The sequence below is a fragment of the Myotis brandtii genome, unplaced genomic scaffold (genome assembly GCF_000412655.1).
Source record: "Myotis brandtii unplaced genomic scaffold, ASM41265v1 scaffold179, whole genome shotgun sequence".
Taxonomy (NCBI): Eukaryota; Metazoa; Chordata; class Mammalia; order Chiroptera; family Vespertilionidae; genus Myotis; species Myotis brandtii.
In genome coordinates, this window is record NW_005356635.1 from 3,498,865 (window position 1) to 3,508,482 (window position 9,618).

At 40.9% G+C, this 9,618-nt stretch overlaps 1 protein-coding gene and 1 pseudogene across 4 annotated transcripts in view; one reads left to right on the forward strand and one right to left on the reverse strand.

The window, feature by feature from the left end:
* The window catches only part of MED12L (mediator complex subunit 12-like), a 397,491-nt gene that overhangs the window by 118,716 nt on the left and 269,157 nt on the right, over window positions 1–9,618 (reverse strand). The window lies entirely within an intron of this gene.
* On the forward strand, window positions 8,876–9,233 carry LOC102246306 (annotated as a pseudogene).

Consider the following 9,618-nt stretch of genomic DNA (forward strand, 5'->3'; position numbering starts at 1 on the left):
GTGGGGGGGGGGGGAATGTGGGGATAAGGACACATATGTAATAACTTAATAAAAAAATTTTAAAAAAGAATTATTCAATCTTATCAAAACCATCACTTTATGTATTTCATATCCATTTAAAAGAAGCTCCTTCCATAACTTTCTTTCTCAAAATGCCTGGAGTTTACCTCCAGGTAAACTCATTCCTCCAGCAAGTTAAAAGGTCAAAGTTCACATAACTCTTAACAGAGCAAGCCTCTAGAGCAGTGGTTCTCAACCTTGGCGGCACATCAGAATCACCTGGGAATCTTTTTAAAATCCTGATTTCTGGGCCTCATCCTCCGGAAATTCTGTTTCTTTGTTATGGGGTGGGGCCACAACATTAGTAACAAAGAAACAGAATTTCCGGAGGATGAGGCCCAGAAATCAGGATTTTAAAAAGATTCCCAGGTGATTCTAATGTGCAGCCAAGGTTGAGAACCACCGTCTTAAGGACAGTGTGGAACTCACAAACCATTTAAAGTGCCCAGAAACAAAACCCACTATTTTAAAATTTACATGAAACCAAATACAGACAATACGAATAGAGAACACTTGTGTTCGAACCAAAGTAGTCCTCAAACTTTACTTGGTACCAGAACCAGCTGAAGAGATTCTTAAAGACACTACTAGGCCCACCCCTGAGTTTCTGATTCAGTAGGTCAAGGGTGAGGGCTGAGCACGAGCTACCAGGGGCACTGAAGCTATGGATTGGGACACTCGTGAAGAAGCCCTGAGATAAATGTTCCCTGAGGTTCATACTTCCGTCCAGACTGATTTACACACAGCCATCTTGAGCAAGAATGTCCAAGAGAGGCATCTGTCAACAGGAAACACAAAGTTGTTATTAAGAGACTGGGGCAGATATAAGGTGGCAGGCCAGAGTAAGGACTAGGCTACCTTAAAAGTCCATACCCTACTGTGGGGGCATCTACTATCCAGTGCCAACTGCTGGCACAGAAGGGATTTGGAGTCCAGGGTGGCTAACTAGTAGCAATAACAGTAGTAAAACTAGCATCAGTGACAACAAAAGCTACACACATTACCTACTACTTACTGTGTACCAAGAGCTTTAACTATATTGTTCCATTTAATAATACCAGGAAGCCTATAAAGTGAAATTATTATCTCCATTTTAGAGATAAAGAAGTTGAGAAACAGAGGTTAAGCAATGTGCATGGGGGTCACCCGGCATATAAAGAGCAGGGCTAGAGCTCTAATTCAGATTCTTGCCTCTAAACTCATATTCTTAAACACTATATTTATAATTTCAAATCTTCTAATGTTCTCAAGAGAATTCATAAATCCAGTCTCCTATATTTTCTGTGATTTTCAAAATTTCCGTAGCCACCCCCATATTCTCTGACCCTACAAAAACAACGCAGTATTCTTGAGTGGGCCATAACTAGCCCAGGTGCCGCCAGCTAATTAGGCCTGACCTAGAAGCTACCAGAACCTCCCAGGACCTCACCAGGCAGCGTGGCTTGCTTACTGAACACTTGCTGTGGCTGACACCATACTCTGCACTTGATAAAGATTACTACTTTGCTATCTTTCACTGCAACACTACAGGATAGATGTTACAGGACTCCTTGTTGAGGGAGAAAAGAAAAGAAGTCTGAGGACAAAGTAAAAGATACCTTGTCTACAGTGCCCGTGGCCCCACCAGCAAAGCAGAGGCTCTGCTCTACCACCTGACAGTTAGGACAAGCTGCATGCCTCCAGGGTTGACATTGGGCCTCAACAGTGAGAATGGTAAGGAGGTGGCGCCTGCAGAGGGAGGAAGAGTTCTCAACACAAATGAACTTCAGTAACCTCAGGGGTATGAATGGTTCGTGGACCCTACAAGTACTTTGGGCGGCCCTCCAGCACTGAGAGTTCTTGAAAGGAGTAAAGTCCCACATAGAGATTCATGGGTTCATCTGGTCATTCTTCGTGCACTTCTCCGTGGAAGCCGCAGCTGGTCAGGCACACAGGCCACAGTGAATCGAATGTGGTAAGCTGTATGAGAGCCGTAATTAACTCACCATAGGAGCTCAGAGGAAAGGGCACCTGACTGCAAATGAAGAAACTGAGGAAGGGCTCCCAGAAAATGGAAATGTGAGCTGAACCTTAAAGGAGAAAACCGAGCACCCAAAAGGGAGCACTGCTGGGCAGAGAGCAGTATTGAGCAAGGCTCGGGCCGAGGAGGGCATTGTGCTGTGGCCGGATCGTGAGGGGCTTTGGGGGTCTGAGGCTGCAGCATGGGAATTAGACGATGAGCCTGGACAGAGCGCGGATCCTGCTGTGGCATTTCTCTAACCCAGTGGTTCCCAAACTTATTTGGCCTACCGCCCCCTTTCCAGAAAAAATATTACTCAGCCCCTGGAAATTAATTTTTTTTAAATTTTAATAGCAGTTACTCATCGCCCCCAAATGCACCAGTGGCCATCACCGCCCCCCTGGATCGCTGCAGCGCCTACCGGGGGGCGGTAGCGCCCAGTTTGGGAATCACTGCTCTAACCACTGAAGGTTTCTGAAGTGAAGCATTATGTCCTCTGTTGTGCTGCACTAGAAGAACATCAATTTGTCAGCAATAGGATGATTCTGGGTTGAAGAACAGCCACTGAGGTCAGGAGATCAACTGAAAAGGTCTTGCATCTATACAGGCAACAGCCCAGGGAAAATTGGACATGGGCCTCAGTGACATGTTCAGAGAGGTTTTGAGTCCAAGACCCCTAGAGAACAGGAGATTATATGTTAACTGTGATTAACATGTATTCTCAGTGGATCCATAATCTCCATCCCAACCACCCCCAATTGAATGGTATTGCTCTGGAGATCACTAGCTTGGGTGATGCGCTGGATCATGAAGAAGACCAAGAAGCAGGGTCTGGCTATGTTGTATGTGAAACACAGTGAGAGAGCGAGGTCAAGCGGACAAAAGCTGGACAGGGGGGTGCAAAATACAGATCCAGGGCTCTGAAGACACGGCTAGATTTGAGGCCAGGGGAAATTTTTCTAAGACCGGGAGAGAATAAGGAATGAGCTGAGTCCTTCAGAGGCCATGTTACCCAAATCCCATGGACAGAGGCAAGAGGATCTGGGGGAAGTGCCTGGGACTGGGATGGGGGTGGGATTGGTGGGTTAAAACAAGAAACAGGAGGTCCGTTGTACTGGAAGCCAAGGAGCAAGAGAGATTCAAGGAGAAAGCTATAGTCTGCGGAACCACACACTGTGGAAAGGTCAAGTGTGTTGAATGTAGAACTCTGAGGTCAGTGGTAATTTTAAGGAGGAGGTGGGGTAGAGCCCCAGTTTGTAAAGGGAAATGAGGAGCTACAAGCAACACTCAACTTGCCATAAAGGACAAGTCAGTTTCAAAGAGTTCCAAGGAAGAAAAACAACAGTTGTATTACTCTGACTTTCCCTAAGGGTGTCTAAGACCAGGAGAGCAGCTCTCCTGTGTTTCCTGTGCAGTGCAGTTACAATGCACCACGGGAATGAGCAAACGGAGCAGAGGTGCAAACCCAATGGTGGGAGTAGCCACATGACCGAGAGAAACTAGCGTGGGTCAGCTGGGCACTGCATTCAGGTCGTGTGCCGACATTTCAGACTCCACATGACCTGGGTTTCTGAGTCCCAGCCTCCCATTCATTCCAGTATAAAGTATTTATAGAAAAAGGGGAGTGGGAGGGAGATGAGACACCAAGTGGTAGGGATGCAAGCTGAAAACATGGGGAGGAGTGATAAAAAAGAAAGATAAAAGCAAGAACAGAGAAAGAAAACGGAATTCGAGACTTACAGTAAGCAGGTAAACTAGTGTTTTGAAAAAATTCCGTACCTCACTTAGCATGTGAATTTTTGTCACTGCTGCAATAAAACTCACAGTCACAAACGTGACACCCGGGGCTCAGAACTAGAATGCCTACCTTTATTTTTTCAATTCAGCATCAATATTAGATGGGTGTATATGATCTTAAGTAGCCATAGTCATCTTAAGAAATTACACCTCATGCATACCTGAGTACTTTTTTAGTTTAAAATATTAGCCTTTTGCTTTAAAATTACATCACATTACTCTGTACTTTTACCCTTTTTATTTTATTTAACTCTGAACTATAGAGGACGAAGCATTGACCTGAATGCAGTGCCCAGCTGAGACCACCTCTCTCCCCCCACATATTTGGCCTCAGATTTTACACTTTCCCATATTTTCAGATAGTCTGAATAAGCCAGCCCTAGCTTCTTTCTTTTCAGCAGAGAAAGCTATAAAGAAAGAATAAAGAGTATTTCAAGCAATCATCGGATCACCATTAAAGGAAACCCAAGAGCTTACTAAGGGCTGCCAAAATATTATAGAATTACTTAACTTTGTAGTTGAGAAGTCTTTTCAATTTTTAATCATTCCAACTTTACATTCAGACAGGCACACCCATTCATTCACTTATTCACTCTCCCTCTCCCTTCTGACCAAATAAAAACACAAAACAAAAGCTACTATTCTAACTACCCTGTACATTATCTCATTTAAGTTTTACAATCTTATAAGGTAGCCATTCCAATGCTTATTTTACAGAAGAAGAAATTGAGGCTCAGATATATTAATGACTTGCTCAAAGTAAAAAAAAAAAAAAAAAGCTGTTAAGCGGAGAGGTTGAAATCCACATTGTAGTCTATTAGACCCATTACTGGGCTCCTATCACTGCCTCTCACAAACAAGATTTCAAAAGTAAGGCGATGGATCAAGTAGCCAGTACAGGAGAGAATATGGATATGAGAACAGCAGTAGAAGCAGGTATATCTCCAAACTCAATCTCAACCCATCCTCCCCTTTAGTCAACCATTACACATGAAGTTCTCATACCAGAAAAATGTAAGTGCTTTTTATAAAGAAGACCTAATAGATACAAATCATTTCAAATGACAGATTAAACACAGTAATTTAGGCACAGGGACCTAAAGATATCAATCTCAGCTAGAGAACATGAAAGGGTTTGTAATAATTATACTCAGCACAAATTCTCAGCCACTGCATGTGAACCACAATTAGAGTGACTTTCTTGAACAGAGAGATGAAACAATAAGACTGTTAATACAATATTTGTTGTATGTTCTGGCTACATGCAAAAGACAGGGTGTCCAAGACAGAGCATCATGAGCTATGTTACAATGAGACTCTGCTTGTCTTTGTTTTATAATAATGAATTAGTGTACTACAGAGGCTTTGGAGGCCCTTTATATGTGCTTTTTCTTTTAAGAAGAAATGAATGCATCTGAGAGTATTGTGACAGAGAAAAATGAGATTACGATACAAATGCTATGCCTACCAACACTGGAGGAGAGGACATTGAGCCCAGATCCACGTCAATGCAGAGAAGCCCAATAAAGAAGGGAGGAGAGAGGAAGAAGTCACATGCAAGGGGAATGACTAGAACAGTGGTCGCCAACCTTTCGGAAGTCACAGACCACCAGTGGTCCGCGGTCCACAGGTTGGCGACCGCTGGACTAGAAGACTGAATAAGGAAAGCCTTGATAATATATCTGCTTATGTCTCCCACTAAATAGGGGCAAGTAGGAAAAGAGTTCATTCCAGGATTTAGAAAGACTTACCAATAATATTACTTAATTTTCATTTCTTGTAAGATTTCAGAAACACATTCTCTACTTGAGTATTTGTCTCTCTTTTTTTTTAATATATATGCTTTTATTGATTTCAGAGAGAGGAAGGGAGAGGAAGAGGGAGAGGGAGAGACAGAAACATTAATGAGAGAGAAACATCAACTGGCCACCTCCTGCACTGGGGATCAAACCCATAACCCGTACACATGCCCCAACTGGGAATTGAACTGGTGACCTCCTGGTTCATGGGTCAACACTCAAGCACCGAGCCACACCAGCAGCTGCTTCTGTCTCTTCAAGAATACATTTTGAAAAATCAATAAGGTTTTGGAATCTCACCTAAAATCATTGTTTTACATAATCCTGAAACCAAAAAAAGGTGAATGAGTCATTCAGTATACCCTCTCACCCCCAAATAGTGACTTTGGATATCCTGACTTTGTGATTAGCGATCCATGAACCAGGTCTATGTCCAAAACAAGATTGTAGATATTCCTATTGGACTTCAAAATTCTAAACCCCAATGGTGACTTCAGGCTAATTGCCTCAGAAACATTTAAAAGAATCCCCTTACTACACATCCCATAGGATGGACCTAGTAGATACAGAGCAAAGCAATTTTCAAAAGCCAAGGAGATTAAAGAAAAAGTTTGTTTGTTTTTTAATGCAGAGAGATTGTTCTGAAGAAGAAATAAGTCTAAAAAGACAGTAAAACCAAATGTAATAGGTGACCGGTGATTGGATTCCATCACAACAAAATTATAAAGGGTATTCCTGGGAAATTGCAAATTTTTAATGCAGATGAAATATTTAAAAGTATTATTATTTAAAAATTAACCTCTTGACTGATAATAGTATTGTGTTTAGGTAGAAGAATGTCCTTGTTATTTGGAAATGCTCCTGAAGCAGTTAGGAGTGAGGCATTTATCACAATGACTGCAATTTCAAACAGGTCCACCCAAAATGTGTGTGTGTGTGTAGATATGTGAAAAACATTAACCATTTGTAACTCTAGATGAAATCTACATGAAATATTATTTCAACTTGTGTGAAGGTTTAACATCTTTAACAATAAATATCAGAAGAAAAAAATAAACTGTAATAAAAAAATAAAACAGCCCAGCTGACATGGTTCAGTGGTGGAGCATCAACCTATTAACCAGGAGGTCATGGTTTGATTCCTGGTCAGGGCACATGCCTGGGTTGCAGGCACAATTTCAAGTGTAGGGTGTGCGGGAGGCAGTCAATCAATGATTCTCTCTCATCATTGATGTTTCTATCTCTTTCTCCCTCTCCCTTTAAAATATATTTAAAAAAATAAAATAAAACAAAAAAAACCCCACATTTTTTAAAGCATGATGGAGGTAGAGAAGTACAAACACAACCCACGATGTCACCCTTTATTCAAAATAAATGTAGGGCTTGTAATGGCTAAACAATGTCATTAAAAGAGCTTCCCTGCATTTAATAGGCTATTCTAAGAAAACAACAAGATAATTATTGTTATAAAGTCTCCTATGGCTCTTAGGAAATGTGAGACTTGCTACAAGAAAAAATCAACAGAAAAAAATTCTGCAGGTTAACCTTTCAGTTATTTGAACAATAATAAAGTTATGGGCTGGTTTTTAGCTGCTCTTTTCATTAAAGTGTTACACTTTTTTCGTGACTAAACGTGTACTATACTTCCCTTTTTGAATGTTAAGTAAGACCAAGCTTTAGCAAGTCCCAACTTGAGACTGGCATAATATGCTTGAAGGCAAATGGGTACGCCTCATGTTAACTTTTTCATTACTAGATTTAATTTGCATCACTGAGCAAAGAAACTTTTAAATACGACAATCCCACTGTTATATTAAGGAAGGAAAAGCCTATTTCATCCCCAACCCCACCCTCAGGGAGAGAAAAAGAGGGCAACTTACTGCCCCTTCCTTCTTCCATGAGGAGATCTTTGTTTAAAAACAACAACAACAACAACAACACAGAGAAAGTCAAGTTGCTTCTTCAAACACCAGGTCCTTCTTCAAACTTAGAAAGGCCTATCATAATCTTCATGCACTGGCCTCCTTTCAGAGACTATTTTAAAGGCACTCAAAACCAGGAAATATACTCCTAAATTATCAAAACATTTTCCCTTCAAATTCAAAATAGGAAAGTATATCAAAAACAATTTCAACAGCTTGATATACTCAGGAATTTTCTTTAACATAAAACATCAGTATATAGTTAGTTGACCCCAATAGGACAAGTCAACCGAAGTAATAAATGCATTAAAATTTAAAGTGGATAGCAGAGTGTCTTCATTTCTTTAGCAGAAGCTTGTGGAATATTTATCCAAATAAGCTCTTTAATGTGATTTTGTATACACCACTGAAAATCTGGGATGATAATCCTCAGAACTTGCAGAGAGGATCTTTGCTCAACATACTTTGAAAAAGGCTGTAAGGGATGTTCTCTCCTTCTGAACTGATGCTTTTAAGACTTGGCCATTTGTTGTTCTGCCACTTAGGTTTCACATTAAGAGCAGAACATAATCCATGTATGGATCATAGTGACAAGTGGCAAAAAGTTCAACCCAAGAAGGACAAGTCTTTCAAACTAAGGTCTACAATGAACTGGCTTCAGATGCTAAAAGCAAAATCCATGGCACAAAGCAGAGTCAATGTTAAATAAGCTGGCTAATTTTTGTTCAGAGGCATTCCTTAGGGCTAGCTACTCATCCACACATAATAAACCCTCCCTAAAAAGAATGGAATGAAAAAACCATTAAAATTGAAGTTGTTTGTTTTTGTTTGATTAGGAAAAAGGAAGAGAAGTAACATAATTTTGATATTCAACTATTGGTATTTAAATCAAACACATTTGTTTTTCTGTCAAACTTGGAAAGAAAACCAACTACACAGTCCATTATTTCCTTAAGGCATAAATAAACACTCCGTAAATCTATTATTGATTTACTACCTTCAAGAAAGTTTCCATCTTTGATTATTATTTTCATTTATTGTCATCCATGATAGTAACAGGTTTTAATTCCATTTCATAAAATTATATTTTTATTTTTCACTTATTTGTTCAAATATTGCATTCAAGAAAGTCTTGGACTCCTTTGGAGACTTTTATCTGAAAGTTCTAAAATTAATAAGAAAAAGGGATCTGATTATATAAGTTCATCACTGTGCAAAGATTTTTAAAGATAACAAAACAAGCTGTCCTGTGTTTTAAGAATGAAATTCAAGTGCTTCTGGTGCTGTCAGCTGCCGCCATGTCCACCTTGAGCCCTCACTCTTGCCTGAGTGACGGAGGCACTGTGCTTTTATCAGGCCGACCCTGTGTGGATGAGACCGAGCTGCTCGGCAAGAACAGCAGCATCAGGCCTGGCTCCAGAGCATCGAAGACAAAGACAGCAATCTGGTACCTACTATCAGGCCAGCCTCAGAGTACCATGATGCGGAGGAAGAGGAGAATGAAGACAGTGAAGAGGGCTTGGAGGATGATGAACAAATGAAGAGGACATGCAGGACATGGACAAGATGAACTATAGTGACTCGCCTGATGATGGAAAAGTCAATGAAGTGGACATGGAAGGCAACGGAAAGGATCAGGGCCAGTGGATGAGCTAGGCAGACAAGGCAGGGTGGCCTGAGGGAGATTCCAGGCTGACCCAAGTACCATGCAACCCCTGACAACCAGCTGGTCACCCCAGTGCCTGAAGCTCACCCTCAGGCACCTCCTCAGCAGCTGCCAGGACCTGGTAGAACTCCCTGGGCCTAAGCCCATCCCACCTTTCTGGCCAGTACCTCACCCCTTAGTTGCCAGGTATAGTCTCTTTCTAAATCTTTTTAATAAAAACAGGACTGATCCTCCCCAACCCCGCCAAAGAATAAAATTCAAAAGTTTCAGAGAATTTTCCCCTTAAGTAACTTTATTTTAAAAAATTTAATATTTATATTTGTGTATTTGTAAAAAACAGCTCTGTAGAGCTCATCAGATTCTTGCATACGACTA